Source organism: Equus caballus, chromosome 22 (assembly GCF_041296265.1).
Source record: "Equus caballus isolate H_3958 breed thoroughbred chromosome 22, TB-T2T, whole genome shotgun sequence".
Taxonomy (NCBI): domain Eukaryota; kingdom Metazoa; phylum Chordata; class Mammalia; order Perissodactyla; family Equidae; genus Equus; species Equus caballus.
The window spans coordinates 16,314,800-16,334,140 of NC_091705.1; positions in this window are offsets into that span (position 1 = coordinate 16,314,800).

Below are 19,341 nucleotides of genomic sequence, written 5' to 3' on the forward strand. Positions count from 1 at the left end.
AATAGCAGCTTAAGAATTATCTTGTTGTCAGGGTGGCCAAGAAGGGTGTCCCACCACCAGATACTGCATCTGCTTTGATTACTTAAGTACAAATGGGATTTTTCAGATGTCAGAATATGTATGGCAGCCAAACTTGTACATTCATACAAACAGTTGGCATGTCTTATAGATCCCTCTAAGTACAAATTTGTCTTGCTCTCTGCAGGTTGTTTGTTGTACTGGCATGCTGGTGCAGCAATGTCCAAATTTTTAACGCTTCCCGGGTGTTTATAAGCCCTTGGCCATTACTCATAAGAAAATTCAAGTAGACTAGTGTGGTAGACTGAATGCAAAAATGACTCCAATTCTCTGTCTCTCCCTATATCCACACCCTTTGCAATGTGATTTTTCAGCTTCTCCCATCCAGCAGTGGAGACTTTGCGTACTCCTCAAATCTGGGCTGGTGTTGTAACTTAGTTTGTCCAGAAGAATGGTGCAGAAGTGGCAATATGCCAGTTCTGAGCCTAAGCCTCCACATACCCAGCCACCATGAGAATAAACCCTGGCTAGCCCGCTAGAGGGATGTGAGAAACCAGTGAAGGAAAGCTTAGTCATTCCATCTGAACCCATCCTAGAACAGCTTGGAACCAGCCACCCCCAAACATGGGATAGCATCCAGCAAAGATCAACAGAGTTGCCTCCCAACCCACAGCTGACTGCAGACATATGAATGTGTCCAGCCAAGATCAGAAGACCTGTCCAGCTGACTTACATACTCATAGGCAGTCATAAATGTCTGCAGTTGTAAATCACTGCATTTTGGTGTGGTTTACAACACAGCATTGTAGCAGCAATAGATAAATGATATGAGAATGGGTATTCCTAGCTAGTAAACCAAAATCTTACTAAACTTACAAAAGATTTTTTTTTTAAATCAGTTCTTTGGTGTTCTTTCTCTTTGCAAATCCAGGGGTTTCTTCCACTTGACCTAAGTCATTCAGGTCATGACTTTCATATTTTCTTTATAGAAATCCTAAAAAATTCCATTTTCACAGATTAGAACTCTGACTCTAATATTAGTCAAGAGTAACAAAACACTGTTTATGTAACATGAAAATAAATTGACATATCAAATGTTATGACTCATTATCTACACTAACCTGAGGAGTAACTTTCATTTTTATGTCACTTGATTTTTTTTAAAGTATTCTTTGAGTTCCAGAGAAAATTCAAGAAATGAATATTCTTATCATCCCCGTTCCTCACTTAGAAAATCTGAAACTTAATACTAATAAGTGAATTTTCCATTTTTATGCAACTTTTCATGATAGGTTAAAATAAAACACCTTTCTTCTAGTTTAATTAAGACATACTACTTCATGAGCGCCCATGAACTATTCTGGCGAAAACAAAGGCAAATGTAAACCCTTTCAAATATTTAATATTTATTGTTTTATAATTAGGTGGCACTTCAGAGATTTCAAAACCCTGAGGAGGTAGGAAGGGAAGTTAAACATCTCTTTCCATAGATGGAAATACCAATGTTTAGAAAGGTTAATGAGTTCATTAATGAGGGTCATACAAGGCTAGAACCAGATGTGGCTTCTCCCAGTTTTTGGACACCAACACCAGAAGCCTGAGTCCGACTCTCTTCTTGAAAGAGATTTATTCAGGTTATTTCCATAATATTCTGTGTGTACAAGTTGCACACCCATGCAGCTGAGATCATCATGGCCCAAGAGGAAAAGCCAGGCCAAGTAAGCTAAAGGGGAGACTACTGTTGGCTCAGCCAGGGAGAGCAGTGTTGAGACTTTCAAGTTAGGACTCACTCGGACACCCCACACAGAAGAATCTATTCATGAAGAAATAGACCAGATTGATTCATTGGCTTCTGTTGTGTGTGTTGTTTGGAGTTCATAGTCAGAACAATCTTTGAATCAGTATTTTGTTCTCTAAAATAGGAGGGGTAAATGTACTGTCACATTCAATTAATGAAGAATATCCTTTGATACTAGCAGTGTGGATTGATTGAGCCTGTAGTTACTGTGCAAAGAGTATGCCAGTTGTTCTCTAGAGGATCTTGAATGCAAATTACAGCCTGCAACCCTCTGGAACCCAGGACTGTAGTCACATCTGACAGCTGCACACAATTTAAGTGGTGAGTTAAACCATGGACCCCATCTGTTTATGCTTCTTGACAAGAACAAGTTACTCTTCCAAAGACTGGCAGCAGCCCTGTCAGCACACGAGGTTCTTCCAAGTACGTTAGCTTCCTCAGTCTTCAGTCAAGCATAAGGCTAAGTTCTCAAGTGAATTTTCACTTCTATCACTTAACGCTTCGGGTAGTAAACTCTTCATGTGGGATGTCTTCTGATGATCCCTCCGGATCTACTCTCAATCCTTCTCCATCCCACTCTCTGTGCCCTGGCTCTGGGGATGCCAGCCTGGATGGATTCATCAACAAGAGTATCTTGCTCTCTATTTTCTGTTTGGCTATGTCCATGGGGTATACCAGGATGAGATGGGAGGAGGGAAGAAGGGTAAAGTCAGGGTATTAATTCTCCTGGCTCCATGCATGCTAGATCTCTGTAAGTCACTTGGTTCCATGTACTGAGGACCCCGGCTCCTATAAAGTTGCCCTTCCAGCTCTCCACATTGGTTCTGAGAGTCACTTCTCCTTACCTCTTTAGGTCTAAGAGTGGAGGCAGCTCCCTGCTGTCATTACTAGTCCCAGGGTCCTGCACTATCCCTTGTTTTCTTCCCTAACCTTTATAATAATCCCTTTATTAATCTTCCTCAATTACCCAGCTTGAGTGTGTCATCTGCTTCCTGCTGGGACCCTGACTCATACTTTGCCTGATGGCATCTCGCTAGACCCACTCAAAGTTATTGTGTTCATTTATTTAAAAACACATGAGATAATGCTGATTGTATTTTAATAAGCAGTCTACACACTGTATTGAAAAGGACAAGGACTTGCTTTTCATCCCAGCTGTATGCGACTCAGCTTTGTGACCATTGGCAATTAAATTCTGTTTTGAAACTTTCATTTTTTTGTTTTGTCATCTGATATATGCCAGGCGCTGGCTAGGAAATGGGAATAAACAAATAAATAACACAAGATATCCACCCTCATGTAGCTCATAATCCTAACAGGTGAGGTGCAGACATAAACAAAGATCTCTAACACAATATGATAAAAGCGATGTGGTGGTTTAGAGAGAAGTTATATTTACCTACAGTGACCTTCAATTTTCTTGTTTGGTAAATGAGCACAATGATATCTCTCCTGCTGATTTCATGAGATGAGAAAACAAGAGATTAGATGATATTAGTGAAAGTATTTTGAAATACTTAAGAATAGTCAACAGTAAAGTTCTTATTAGCAGAAATATTACTATCATGTTATTATTCTGTTATTGTGTTACTTGCTTCACTCCTTAACCTTTTAAAATGAACTAATTACAGTGTTTGTTCCTTTCTGGCATTATCAGAAACTTAGGTATTACTTCTCTCCAGGAAAAATTTTGCCTAGCATGAATTTAAAGAAATAAGAATAAATATCTTGAACATCTAATCGTACAAATTTAACCTCATATTCAGCAAGTGGTATTTATGATAGATTATAAAAATTAAGTCACAAAGTCAGTGGAATCCTGATGATACATAACTCTGCCCAGATAGAAATTTGAAGATATTGCTTCAACTAGTTTAAAAAGTAATTAATAAAATAGTTTACTGGTTGTACTCAGGTGGTTTTCCCTGAAGATAAACGATCTTCTATATCATTATTTAACCTTCTAGCTGAAGGTATCTGATCAAAAAAGGAGAATCCATTGTTGTCTTCAAAATGCACAGAGATGATGTCTGATGTACAATTGTTGTTTCCTCCTCCTTCCAACAGTAAAAATCTCTCTTTGTTTCAGGGAAATTTATCCATGTATTTTGGGTGCGGCTGCTCACCTTTTACCTCTTTCCACTTTGGAAACATGGGACCCAGGTCTGAAAAATCACAGAATCTCAAATACCTGGCCACAAGGTTTGGCTTAATATTAATCATGTGACCCAAACCAGGCCAATCAGATTCTTCACTGCAACTATTCTCCTGCAAGTATTTGGAGAGATTCCCATGTATCACACTAGGGTTGGTAAACTGACAGAATGGACATCTCGCCCACCACGAGATCCAAAAGATAGAGAGTGAGATAAATGATTCGGCTATAAATTAAGACCAATATACCCATGGACTTTTCAATTACATCAGCAGAAAAAGAAGAAAAAATCCTTTCTTTGCTTAAGCTTATTTGATTTAAGTATCTGGCACTGATAATCAAGTCTCGATTGCTGCATTTTGCCATATAACATAAAACAAAAATGACTGAATGAACTGGAAATCAGGATTCACCTTTCTCTCAATAAAATTCAAGGAAAAAAGAATTTAGATATATTCTAATTACTATTTTCGGAGCAATATGAGATGATTACACAAGTGTAAAACAAATACAGGAAGCTATGATGAAAGAACAATTGGAGAAAAGGAAAGGATTCGGATAAATTTGAAATAGAATTACTGAATACAATGTTTCATTGGGAGCTGGAAGAAAATAAATCATTTAATTTTCCAGCGCATCAAATTAGTCATTCAGTCAATGAATATTAGTTAAATATCCACTATGTGCCTGATTCTGATACTATGTACTAGGTGCTTGCTTGGTGGAAACAGACACTGACTTCTGTCCTTCAGAGCTGACCTTCTAGATGCTGGAGACAGACAATAAATACAAACATAATAAACAGGTGAACAACGAGTATTAGGCAACAAATAAGAGAACACGGAAACAGACAATGTGAATACTAGGGATCGGGGTAGGTTTTGGAATTCAAATGGGACCATCAGTGCCAACCTTATTGTGAAATTAAGATACAAGCAAAGACTAGAGAGAGAGGAGGAAGTGGGTCAAGAGAGTATGGGGGCAACAAGGGGAGAGAGTTCAAGAGAGAGGGAGAAGCTTGGACAAAGTCTCTAAGGCAAGGGTGAGCCTGGGGAGGTACAGGCAGAGCAAAGAGGCTGTGTAGTTGAACTGGAATGAGTGAGGGTGAGAGTGGTGGAAGAGGAAGCCAGAGGGGTACCAGTGGCAGATCCTGGAGGGTTTTATTGGCTGTTGCAAGAATTATGTTTTGCTCTCAGAGGAATGGAGAGCCACTGCAGGGTTTGAGTAAGAATGTCATGGTCTGACTTATGCTAACCATGGCTCAATCTGGCTACTGTGATGGGAAGAGATTATGAAAGACCAAGACTAAAAACAAAGATATAAAAAAGAAAACAGAAAAATTATTTCAAAGAATAGTTAAAATCATTAAGGGTCTGTTTAGGAGATATACCACCCACATAATAGAAGTTCCAGAAAGAGAAAACAGAAATTGGGGGGGGAGGGGGGGTGTTGGAGGGTTGAAAACTGGTTGAAATAATCACAGAAATCATAGCAACATATTTCCTATTGCCAAATAAAACATAAGTGTTCTGCTTAAAAGGCTTACTGAGATTTGGACAAATGGAAAAAGACCCATATCTGAAATCATTTTTTTAAAAAAAAGAACCCAAAAGTTTACAAAGAGGAACAACAGCAATAATGTGATTTCTCAAGAAATTACAATAAGAATGACATCAAACTTGTCATCAGTAGCAATAGATGCCAGAAGATGATATACTAAGGCCTTCCAAGTTTGAAGAGAACATTATTTTGAACTAAGAGTTCCAACTCAGTCCAACTATCAATCAAGCATATGTATGGGAAAAACAAAGATGTTTTCTCACACGAAAAGACTCAAATAGATTTTCTGAAAATTCTACTCAAGAATGTGACTCAGCCAAATAAGGGGGAAATTTAAGACTACTGAGGATATTGGAAGAAAGAAAATACTAAGAACCAGGAATAAGTATATAATTTGAAATTATAAAGATAATCAATGAAATAAATAAAAATGAAAACAAAACTAACAAAAGTTGAAAAGAGAAAGAAGTAAATAGGGCAGGGGTAGGAATGAGGTGAACTGCTTTTGAAAATCAATGTCAATAGACAGTTTAAAGTTTGCAAAGTGAATTTAAAAAAGTTAACATCATTACTCAGAATTAGGAAAATAACCAATAGAAGAGTTAAAAATGGTCAAAAATGGTTGTCTGTGTGAAGCTCGAGAGTCAGAAGGAAGGAGACAATTACTTTTCATTTGTACTGTTCCATTTTATTTGAACTTTTGCTTTCTATATATATATATGTTACTTTTATAAGAAATTAACTAAAATTTTAAATTTTGGTTGTCTGTTTCTTATTTTCATTGAGATTTAAAAGAAAATAGAATCCCTTACAAAGCAATCTAAAAAACCATTCAAGGGTAATCTGGAGGCTCTAACGCTTGACAGCAAAACCCACTAATAAACGCCAGAAATGTCATCTGTTATAATGGAATGGAAACATTTGAGTTATTGAAAATGCTGTCTGCTAAAATGGCATGTCTTTTCTCCAATAGGCAAGCAGGGAAGACATAACCAGCTATTTGAGCTAATAACAACTTTTTAATTCTGTAATTAGTCTATGAACTTGCAACTAAAACACAGGTTTAAGAGATACGTATAATACTCCATCACATGTTATACTTGTCACAGCTAATTGTAGAATACTATTTTGCAGAGAACAACTCAAAATATTATTGAGTTTGCATGACAAGATCGGGAAGAGAGAGGATCTCTTGAAAGTTCTAGCTTGCCATGTGTCAGTCACTGTGATAGGGAATTTGTTCATATTTTCCACTTTTCCAATAACTTTGTATGGTAGGTATTTTACAGATGAGGAAAACTAGGCTTGGAAGCAAGTCTGCTAAAATAGTAAAAACAAGATATGAACACCATGGGAGTGTCTGCAGTGTGAAGGTGGTAAAAACACTTTCTAATTTTCCCCGCTGAATTCCACTCTAAAATCAAAGATTCATTCATCTTAGCTGGTGAGCACTGCTTAGCGAAGCAGCTTTAACACGGTGGGCTGGTTCACTTGCCTCTGGAAATTGTCTTCTACCAACAGTATCCTGAAGAATCTTCCTGAAATCTCATGTATACTTTGCAGGGCTTTCTGGCTGGCCATTCCCTTTGACTGAAAATGACCCCTATTTTTCTTCTGCACATCATCCCTGTCATTCAAGATCAGAAGGACTTTTGTTTTCATCATGTGGTTAGCTATTGGGGGCTAAAATCTACCCCGTTTTCACCTTGCCAAGCTCTGTGCCCCAGTGGGTTACATCTTCAGAGGAAAAGTCCACTTTATTCACACAAAAGCTTACACCTGCGAGGCTACTGTTTACCAGCTACACACCTTCCTTATTGAAAGCTTAGTTCTTTTTCCTCTTTTGCTTAATGGATCGTTCTATAGTAACAAACCAACAGCATCACGCCATCCTGATGTCATCATGATCGAATCCAGGCTAAACGATCCTACAATTCTTCGACTGAGGATGTCAGTTCCACTTCTATTTACATTTTTTAAATTTAACTTTTTACTTTGAGATAATAGTAGATTCACATCCAGTTTTAAGAAAGAATATAGAGGGGTCGGCCCAGTGGCACAGAGGTTAAGTGCACACATTCCGCTTCTTGGCGGCCCCGGGTTCGCCGGTTGGGATCCCGGGTATGGACATGGCACCACTTGGCACACCATGCTGTCATAGGCATTCCACGTATAAAGTAGAGGAAGATGGGCACGGATGTTAGCTCAGGACCAGGCTTCCTCAGCAAAAAAGAGAAGAACTGGCAATAGTTAGCTCAGGGCTAATCTTCATCGAAAAAAGAAAAAAAAAGAAAAGAAATAATTTAGAGAGATTAGAGAGATGCTGTGTACACCTTACCCAATTTCCCCCAAAGGTAACATCTTGGAAGACAATAATGCAACATCACAACCAAGATATTGACATTGATGTAGTGAAGATACAGAACAGTTCCATCACTGCAAGATCCCTCAGGTTGTCCTTCTGTGGCCACGCCCACTTAACTCCTGACTCCACCTCCTCCTTAATCCTGGCAACCACTAACCTGTTCTCCATTTCTATAATTTTGTCATTTCGAGAATGGTATATAAATGCAACCATATAGTATAAAACCTTTTGGAGTTGGCTTTTCCCACTCAGCATAGTACTGTAGAGATAAATCCAGGTTGTTGCATGCATCGATAGTTTGTTTTTATTGCTGAGTAGTATTCCATAATATGGATATATATCACAGAATGTTTAACCTGTTATCTATTGACACCTATTGAAGAACATCTGATCTGTTTCCAGCTTTGATCCATTATGAATAAAGTTGCTGTAAACATTTGTGTACAGGTTTTTGTGTGGACATAATTCTTCATTTCTCTGGGATAAATACCCAGGAGTACGATTACAGGGTTGTACGGTTGTTGCATGTATAGTTTTTTTAAGAAACTGTCAAACTTTTTCCTAGAGTAACTGCACCATTTTACATTCCATTCAGCAATGCTTGAGGGATCTAATTTCTCTGCATCATTGCCAGCATTTGGTGTTATCAATATTTTTTATTTCGGCAATTAGGATAGGCTTGCAGTGATATCTCACTGGGGTTTTAATTTGTATTTCTTTAGTGGCTAATAATGTTGAACATCTTTTATGTGCTTATTTGCCATATATATATATATCTTTTTGATGAAATGTCTGTTGGAGGAGGTCATTGAGAGGACATGACCACTAGTTGACCCATGAACTGGACCCAGGCAATTGGAAACTCCTTACTCCCTCCCCTGTCCTTGGAATGTACATTCTGCCCAGGGTTTCTACACTCACAGCCACTTCAAGGACACAACCCTGGGAGAGTAATGTGTTGTTGAGACCATCAGGACTGGCTAAGTGACTGAACTCAGTCAAGGCCTGTATATAAATTCTTAAGATTCTGGTGAACATGTGGGGAGACCTGCTTATCTTGCAGACACCCAAGACAAGCCTCACATATAAGTTCCCTTGCTTATTAAACCTGCCACGTATGAATCTGGAGTGATCTGACTCTTTCTTCGGTCTCTCCTTACCTTCCGTGTATGGGGACCAGCTTCAAATTTCACTTGGGGAGCTCCCAAGATCATGAACCAACAATGTCTCTTCCTCTCTTTAGACCATGTTCTAATCTGATGGCTTGGTCTTTTAGTGTTGAGTTTTGAGTGTTTTTTTTATATTCTAGGTACTAACTAGTCCTTTGTTTGATGTGTCACCTGACCATCCTGGCACCCTCATCTTGGCCTTCTAGCTTTCAAAACTGTGAGCAATAAATTTCTGCTGTTTATGAGACACCCAGTCTGTGGTGTTTTGTTATAGCAGCCCAAACAGACTAAGGCATGTGGTTTGCACATATTTTCTCCCATTCTATAGCTTATCTTTTCATCCTCTTAACAAGATGTTTCATAGAGCAAAAGTTTTTAAATTTGGTGAAGTCAAATTTATTAAGTTTTCCCTTTTTTGGATCACACTTTTGGTGTCAAGATAAAAACTCTTTGGCTAGCCCTAGAACCCAAAGATTTTCTCCTATGATTCTTCTAAAATGTTATAGATTTACATTTTATATTTAAATCTGTGATCAGCTTTCATTTAATTTAGAATAAAGTGTGAAGTTTAGGTGGACATTCTTATTTTTATTTTATTTTTGCTTATTGCTTCAGCACCATTTGTTGAAAAGCCTATTTTTCCTCCACGGAATGCTTTTGTAAATTTGTCAAAAATCAGTTGGGCACATTTTTGTGAATCTAGACTTGGTTCTCTATTCTGTTCCATTGACCTGTATCTATTCCTCTGTCAATACGGCTGGGTTGACTACCGTAGCGATGTGAAAATTCTTGAAATCCAACAGACCGATTCCTCTCACTTTATTCTTTTTCAAAAGTTTCTTTTTTGTAGGATGAAAATATTCTGGAATCTGATAGTGGTGACAGTGAAAATACTTTGTGAAAATACTGAGAACCGCTGAATTGTACACTTTTAACAGTAAATTTTATGGTATGTGAATTATATCTCAGTACTTTGAAGGAAATATACAGAGTCCTACGAGAAAGTAGCAGGTCTCTCCTGGTCAGGAAAAGCCTGCCTTGCCAGGATTCTCCTCAGTCCTCCTTTCCACTTTGGTTCATTCACTCACCTGTTTCCACGGCCTCACTGGTCTGAAGTTTATTTCTATCCTACTAGAAAGAAAGTGCCTGAGAGTTCTTGATGTGACTGAAATTTTGCTCTGGGGTTCTAGGTCACCTCAAAGTATCTGAGGTCTTTGCCTACTTCACCCACACAATTCGATTTGTTTCACCTAATCTCTATGGGGTCTTTGATTCTGGCATTTGTCCAGTTTGATATCTGACCACTTACTTGGCCAATACCTGTATTTTCTCTCTGCTGTTCAGCTGTATACTTGGATCATTCTAGCCCATCTGGTTATGCAAGCTTCTTATCTTTACCTTTAGTTTCTGTATGTCCTGTGATCATTATCTGATGTCCAGCTCAGTAGTCTCCAAATTTCTTGATCTTACACTCAATCACTATAAATTATTTCTTCATACAGCAATCCAGCATTAGAAGGTAGATCTGTCTATAAACTACTTATATGTTGTTAGTGCGGAGGCTGTAATTCCGACTCCTAGTGATCCAGTGTATAGCAGAGCGAACTCTGCCACGTCGTTTTGCACCATCCTCACTGATGCTGTATCAGTCAATGCTCTGCTGCTATTCATAGGATTTTCATGGCCAGTTTTTTGCAAAGTGAGTGGCCAGGTCCTTCTCCCTAGTCTGTCTTAGCCTGGAAGCTCGGTTGAAACCTGTCCACCATGGGTGACACTGCTGGTATTTGAAATACCAGCGGCATAGCTTTCAGCATCACAACAACATGCAGTCACTGTGGTATGACAACTGACAGACAGGTGGTGTGGTCCCCTGACCAGAAAACGAACCTAGCCCCAGCGATGAAAGCACCGAATCTTAACGACTAGACCACTATACTTCTATGTACTAATATATTAATATATTATGTTGTTTAGATTATCTGTTGTTGCATTAAAATCCATCACTAAACCTCAAAATATAAAACAACAGACTTTTTTTGTGCTCATGTTCTCTGTGGGTCAGGAATTTGGGCAAGGGCTGGTTTTTGTCTTTGTTCCATAATGCCTGGAGCTTCATTTGGGAAGTCTCAAATAGCTGGGAGTGGCTCAAAATGCTCAGGTCTGGAGTCATCAGAAGCCTTCTTTACTCACATGTCCGGTGCCTCAGCTGGGCTCAACTGGTACGTCTGAAGGATCGGGGTGTTTTGTAACTTGGGCTTTCCCATAGTATGGTAGTTTCAGGGTATTTGGACTTCTAACATGGTGGCTCAGGGTTGCAAGGGCTTCCAGCAATGAAGATGAAGGCTGCATTGCCTTTCATGATGTAGCCTTGGAAGTCACATAGTCTTCCTTCTGCCATACTCTGTTGATGCAAGTAAATTCAAATTCAAGAGGAGGGAACAAGGACCTACATCTTCATGGGAGAAGTGTCAAAGAACTTATGGCTATGTTTTAAAACTTCAGCAGGTGCACACTGCATACACTCAAAAGATAAATTTAAAAGCATGAGATAAAAATAAACATCAATATAAGTTGCAATATTTTCTTTTTTGCCCCACTGAATCATCTTGCTTGTTCCTTTGGGTGTGTACTCCACCTTGGAATTCCATTGGTATAAAAAAATGAGACACATTTCCCTGCTGAAGCCTTAATGATAGTTGATGTTCACACATGGGGCACACTCTCATAGGTGTACCAATTTTATGCATATTTCCCAACACACTTGTTGCAACTCTAGCACTTTCTCTTCTACTCTGGAATTTATATTACGATTCAAAGAAGTAGAAATGAGATTATTATGGGAGTAACCTTGAATCCATTCTCATTTAGTAGCAAAGCATATTCATAGTATGACAGTAATAAATTATTTGCACCACATTTCACAAATGATTGTGGCACATCAATGTAGTGATACAAGGGTCAATAACTGTTATATGAAGTACTGTCACATAGGTCCGGTGTTGGACCCCCTTGTCCTGGAATTCACCTTTGAAAAAATTGGATGACGGATGGATAATCTTGAGGGAGATTGACATATCACCATAGTGGAGGGCCTGGGACATCTAAGAGGAAATTCAGCACAGAGATAGATAACGACTGGGGAAATCTAAGAAGAAAGATGACAGGATAGTAATATTTAATTGTAAATATCTGCTTTTCTGTGCTGTGATGTAACAGCCCTCCTCAGCTGTTCCAATGATCTCCCGTACTGGTGCCCCATATCCTTCCCTGGGTGGCACAAGGTAAGAGGAGAGAACCCATGCAGGATGGCAAGAGTCAATAAGATAGAGAATTTTACATTAATAAGAGAATAGAGAGAGAGTGAACCATGAGAATATAAACCCTCCCTGTAACTTGTGGAAATCTTAGAGAGGTCAAGAAAATTTGCACAGGATCAGGGTAGGGATTCAAGCCAATTTTGTAAGTCTCAAAGGACACAATGTAATGTTTGGTTATAAAAGCATAAAGCTAGCAAAAGGGTTGCTTGGCACTCAGCCAAAGGTCCAGTTTCCTCCAGTCCTTGTTGGCAAAGTAAGGGAACCTGATTCAGCTGCCTGTAAAATGAGATCAGGGCAATCTGTCATGCGACAAATATGGCAACACAAAGCAATGCTAGTCTCTAGCATCAACTGCTCTCTGCCTTACTCATTCCTCACCATCACACAAGTCTCAACAGAAAAAACAACCTATCTCAAAGGAAATGCACACCAAGGAATGCGCAGGATGATCTATTGGAACATGGCAAGAAAATGTTGGAACTCTTATTTCTATTTGTTTTTATCCATGTTTTAAAACGTGTAAACTGCATTCAGATAGAAGTGCATACGTATTTATGAATAAAGGTACTTTAAAGATGGTATGCACAAATTATTCTTACTAATTAGCACTTGAGAATCAAAATGTTGGACATTACAGATTTAGAGGATAAAGTGTGGTTTTGGGGCATCCAGAAACCAAAAGTAGAGTTGAATCAGAGCGTGGCTCTAGGATAGACTAGCAGAGTCAAAGAACCTGTTAAACTCTGGATAAACCATCAGATTTGTCCCAGCTTTTCTATATGTCCCGCAGCAGTTAGTTGCCTTTGGGACTGTGATGGGTTGAGAAATACTAACATGAATTATGCAAGTTCCTTGGGAAAAAATATGCTGAGAGAGGACCAGATGCCTTATAATGTTAAGTCGACCCACACGTCACTGCAAGTCATGAATCCCAGCAGGTACACATTGATTCTTGCCTGATCTTTCCACCTTTTTCAGTTAACAAGATTTGAACTCACAGTACTATGTTTTACCATAAAAACAGAAGAAATTGATATACATTGGCAGACACTTTACATATTAATCCATTACAGCTCTATAAAATGTAGCTCATATTACTCCCATTTTACAGGAAAGGAACCAGAGACTAAGCAATTTGCCTAACATCCCTCAGCTGGGAAGAGAAGAGCAGCGATTCAGGTCCAGTTTCTCTTGATTCCAAATGCCATGTTCTCAGACTGTGGTTCTTCCCGTCTAGATAAAGATTTAAAAAGTACTTTGTGGCCTTCAGATTTGAAAAAGATCTTTTTCCCCTGTGCTTTTGGAGCAAAAGGGAGGCATCGTGCACAGGACTAATATTTTGAAATGGAAGGAGGCATGTTAAAGGATTATCAAAATTCATTTTAAGAAGAGAAAGTGAGATCATTAAAACTCTAGCCACGGCGCTTCGATGTTGACCCCTGAATAATTTGTGGAGCTCTCTTTGACACTCAGCAACTGAATGTTGAATTAGAGAAATGATAATGGGAAAAAGCTAATTGTCGTCTCCATCTCATTAAACCAATTTTGTGAGACAATTCAAGAGGGTAGATGGCTATGCAATTTCCACACATCATTTGTTTGCTAAGTCACTCAACCCTGGATACCATTTATTTTCCAATTCAGAACTAAATATATATATGAGAAAAAAAAACTGGGTCTAGAAAAAGAGTCAATGTGGATTTGATGAAAACGGCCATCAGTTACTCACTTAGCAGTAACTCCATTGGACAGAGAGCATACCTTTCCTGAACGTGTATGCTCGTCAAAGCATGCTATTAAATGATAAGAAGGAGGAGGAAAATGTAATTTCTCCAGAATAATTTTTGCAACCACAGAAATAACTTGCACAAATGGACACTCAATTCTTTCCAGTCCATTCCTAAATGTACATTGCTGTGGCCTGTGATGAAATACCTTGAATACCTAAGTAGCTGTGTCTTCTGGAAGTTGCAGATAACAACCCACCACCTGCAATAATCATATTTCTATTGTCCGAAAAGGTGAGGAAAAAACACAAGGGGACTAATGATGTGAGTGAAATCGACTCAGTACAGTGGGCTTGAATACAAAACTACCAATAAATTGCAAAAGAAAACACCAAATCTCAGCTCTCAGAGGTGGTGATGTGAGATAACTGAAGGTATTTTTTTGAAAGTAATAGAAGGTTTATTTGCATTGTATAAAATAGTCTGATAAAAAATGTGAATATTCCATTTAATATTTGTAGTATTTTATACTTAATTCCTATTTCAATGATGATAAATAGACTAAACTTTTTTGGGTTTTGGGGGCTTTTTTTTTTCCAAAGAAGATTCACCCTGAGCTAACATCTATGCCAGTCTTCCTCCATTTTGTATATGGGTCACCACTACAGCATGGCCACCAATGAGTGATGTAGGTCTCTGCCAGGGAACCAAACCTGGTCCACCAAAGTGGAGCACACCAAACTTAACCACTAGACCAGGGGGCCAGACGCTAAACAAAACGTTTTTTAAATTTTGAAGCATTAGTAAGTAAACTAGAATAAAGTCACTAGAGTCAGCAGGGAATTCTCGAAGATAAGGAAAGATTATAGTGGGGGAGGCATTTGTTGTCCAAGCCTGGGTGATCATTTATCCTGAAATAATTACCTTTAAAATATAATTCCCCTCTCTGTCATCTCCCTAATCCTATTAAAACCTCCAGCATTTCTTTTGCATTTCTCTTCGTGATTCAGGAACCTCAAAATCCCCTTGAAAGTAAAGGTTGTCCCAAGAGTCAGTTGAGATGGTGGTTAACTACACTTATTGAGCATTTTGTCCTTTTTAGGGCCTTTGGATAAGTTGTTAACTTGACCTTAAATCTGAAAGAAAAATTGATTGCTTATGTTCTTCATTGTTTTATCTATACCTTCTACCATTTTCCTGTTTCTGAGTGGCTGAAAAATTATTCTGAGTACCATGCCACATTATCCACCTTATTCTTTCTTTTCTTTTCCTTCTAATTCCACATTATTCTCTCCCCAATAATATTTTTATCCTCCAAAAATTTTCATTCATAGACACATAGGGTGTCAGTTATTAGGCACCTCCTCTGTGCCAGGCACTATGCCAACTTCTCTAGCTGCATGGAGGCAGATAGGGAGGAAAAAGGGGAACTATTTCAGTATTTTTTCTCACTTCAAGGTTTGCAATAAACATCACTTTCTCAGCTGCCAAGTGCAGAGTATTACCTGCCAGCTACCGCAATCCATGAGAAATGCTTAGAATTAATTAGGTAGAATCATAGCCTGAAAGAGATTGTAACACATCACTTGAAGTTTATCAGCCTTTTGTGGATTGGAAAATAATATATATGTTAATTCAATACACGCTTTTGTATATGCATCAGAAACAAAATGATAAAGATGCCTCCTTTTTTAAAAAAATGTAACGATAGACTATTGATTAAGTCTACCTTTAATTTTCCCATGATACACAATCTTTTGGGCCTCTTGTTCACATATCCCCAGAAAGTGAGCTAATCAGAAATTTTAGCCTATTTTCCATGAATCCGGCCTGACAAGGTATAAGTCAGTGGCTTTCAGGCGATCGCTTACTGGAGAAAACCCTCAGTGAGGCATGCATGCATATCTGACTCACAACTTTTGGTAACCCAGGTGAAAGGTTCTTAAATTGTTCAGAAACAAGAACTTAAAGTTTAATCTGAATCCATTGTTAGGGTTTAGATTTATTTCTTCTTGGTCAACCTTAGTTATTTGAAAACAACTCTTTAATGTCTATACTTGAATTACTTTTGTCATGAATTTCCTGCAATTAGTTGATAAGATCAAAAGTCCCTTACCTGTGTTAAGTAATCTGATCCTTAAAAAAATATTTCTGGCTGCATTTAAATTTTCACTTCAATTTAATAGTTTTCCTGTTATTATATTAAAATAAGTAATATTTGTTGAGTGCTAACTAGATGGCAAGGACTGGAATATTATCTATAATTATTTACATAAATTGCAGAGGGTAATTGTCAAGAATTAATGTTCTGGAATCTGCAAATATATGTTTGAATTCTGACTTTACCACTTGAGCAAGTTACTCTCTTTGTTTTAGTTTACTCATTTATTAAATTACAATAAGGAATTGCTTATTCCTTATTCTGCTTCCAGAAAAGATGGAATAACAGGGAATAGATTTATCTTTACATCTGAAATAATAAAACAATTGGACAAAATATGCAAACAATGTTTTTCAAGACACTGGACATCAGACACCCAAGAACAGTAACATCCGAAAGACATGAAACAAAAACGATGAGCCTTAATGGTCCCAGATTGTGGCCTTGAGATAATTTCCATGTCCTGGCACAGGGAAGGAGAAACTCAGTAGGGCCCAGTAGATTCCATGAGGTGGGGAGAGGGAATTGAGTTGGGGGAGCATAAGCTGCCTACAGATCTCTTGACAGAGTGCTAGAGAGGAGAGAGCTGAATAGAGAGAGAACTCTAAAGATCTGCAGAGGCCCTCCCTGGACTATTTAGCAGAGCACTGGTCAGCATGCACATGCAAGGAAATTACCCAAGGCCAAGGAAAGAATTATCTGAAAGGATTAAAATTAACATTGTCTGGCAGTCACAAAGGGCTGGGAGTAGAGGCTGTACCAACCAGCCAGACTGGAAAACCTCAAACTTCACAGGGCAGGACATCGGATGTTCTACCCAAAAGGTACTCTGTAGTGGGCCTCAGTAGTGGGGGACACTTAACCCTAGACTAAATATCTCATGGACCCACCCAAAACGTTATAAAAGCCAGACCCTAAACAATCAAACTGTTTCCAAGTAACTTAACTCTCTTCCAGAATAAAATCCAAGGATATTTATAGTAATGTCAAAATATTTAGCACCAGAAAAAGGTAAAATTTGCAATCAACACCAGGTATCTAATCAAAATTACTAGGTAGGAAAAGAATCAGGAAAGTAATTAATTATAAGAATTAATTCTAAGAGGAAAAATCAACCAATTGAAATGGATCTAGAACTGACATGGGTGTTAGGATTAGCAGACAAGGACATTAAGATAGTTCTTATACATTCAAAAAGACAAGGAAAGGAATTAAAGATTTTTAAAAGACCAAATTAAATGTCCAGAAATGAAAGCTATAACGTCTCAGATGAAAAATACACTGAAATAGTTAACAGCAAATTGAACACTGGAGAATAAAATGTTAGAGACTTTGAAGATTTAGCAATGGAAATTATCCAAAATGATATATGAAGAGAGAAAAAAACCCCTGAAAATAGCATCAGTGAGCTTTGGAACAATTTTAAATGGCCCACTTATATATATAAATAGAGACTTCAAAGGGGGAGGGTTTACTTAAAGAAAAAAGTTAAAATTTTTCCCAACTTGATGAATACTAAAAAACTGAAGACCCAAGAAGCTCAGTGAACACCAAGTCTGAGAAAAATGAAAAAAGTATACCTAGGTACAGCGTAATCAAATTGCTCAAAATCTGTAATAAAGAGAAAATCTTAAAAGCAGCAAGGGAAAAAAGACATGTTCTTGTAGAGAAACAAAAATAAACATGACAGCAGATTTCGTGTCAGAAACAATGTGAGAGGGAAGACAATGGAGCAACATCTTCAAAATATTGAAAGCTTCTCCCATCCCCTCCCAGAAAAACCCCTATAAACCTGGAGTTCTCTACACAGAGAAAATGTCTTTCAAAGATGAAGGTAAAATAATGATATTTTTTCAAATATACAAAAGCTGAAAGAATTACCTCCAACAGACATACTTTAAGAAATCTTAATGAAATTACATTGGGCAAGTGAAAAATGACACAGATAGAAATATAAATCTACACAAAAGAATGAAGAACACTGGAAATGGTAACAATATGTGTAAATATATGGGGATCATTTTTCTTATTATTTAAATTTCTTTACAAGATAATTTACTATTTAAACAAAAGTAATTACAATGTGCTGTACAGTTTATAACATATGTATAAGTAAACACGTGTGACAATAGCCATAAAATCTAGGAGAGGAGAAATAAAAGCATACTATTGTAAGATTCTTAAACTCTATGCTAATTTAGTTATAAGTGGTATAATAACAATTGATGGCTGAATGTGATAAGTTAAAGATTTGTGCTATAAACCCAAAAGAGTTACAAAAGAGCTACTAAGGAAACAAAACAAAAAGTTATAACTAACAAGCCCAGAAGGGAGATTAAATAAAATCACTAAAATACTCAATTGATCCAAACAAAGGAAAAAGAGAATAAAGAACAGATGAGACAAATGGATAACAAATAGCAAGATGATAGTCTTAAACCTAAGTTAATTAGGTTTTAATCACATTAAATGGAAATTAATCACATTAAATGCAAATGATTCAAACAACCCAATTAAAACGCAAAGAGTATTAGATTGGGGAAAAGACCAAGACTCAACTATATGCTGTGCACAAGTAACACAGTATAATTTAATATGAAATAACAAATAAGTTCAAAGTACAAAGGTGAAAAAAGTGTGCCGTACTAGTCCTAAGCAAAAGAAAACTGCAGAGGCTATATTAATATCAGACAAAGGAAATTTTAGAGTAAATAATATACAGATATAAAGAAGATCATTTCATAGTAATAAAGGGGTCAATCCACAAGAGAACCTAATAAACTTAATTGTTTATGCACTAATAACAGAGTTTGAAAATACGTGAGTGAAAACTGATAGAGCTGCAGGAAAAAAATGACAAATCTACAGTTATAGTCAAAGGTTTCAATGTATTTCTTTCAGAAAATGATAGAACAAGTGGACAGAAAGTCAATACGAATATAGAAGATTTGAAAATACAATCACCCAACTTGATTGACCAAACTGACACTTACAGAACCTCATCCAACAACAGGTGAATATACATTTGTGTTGAGTCCACATAGAAAACTTAGCAAGACAGACAATATTTG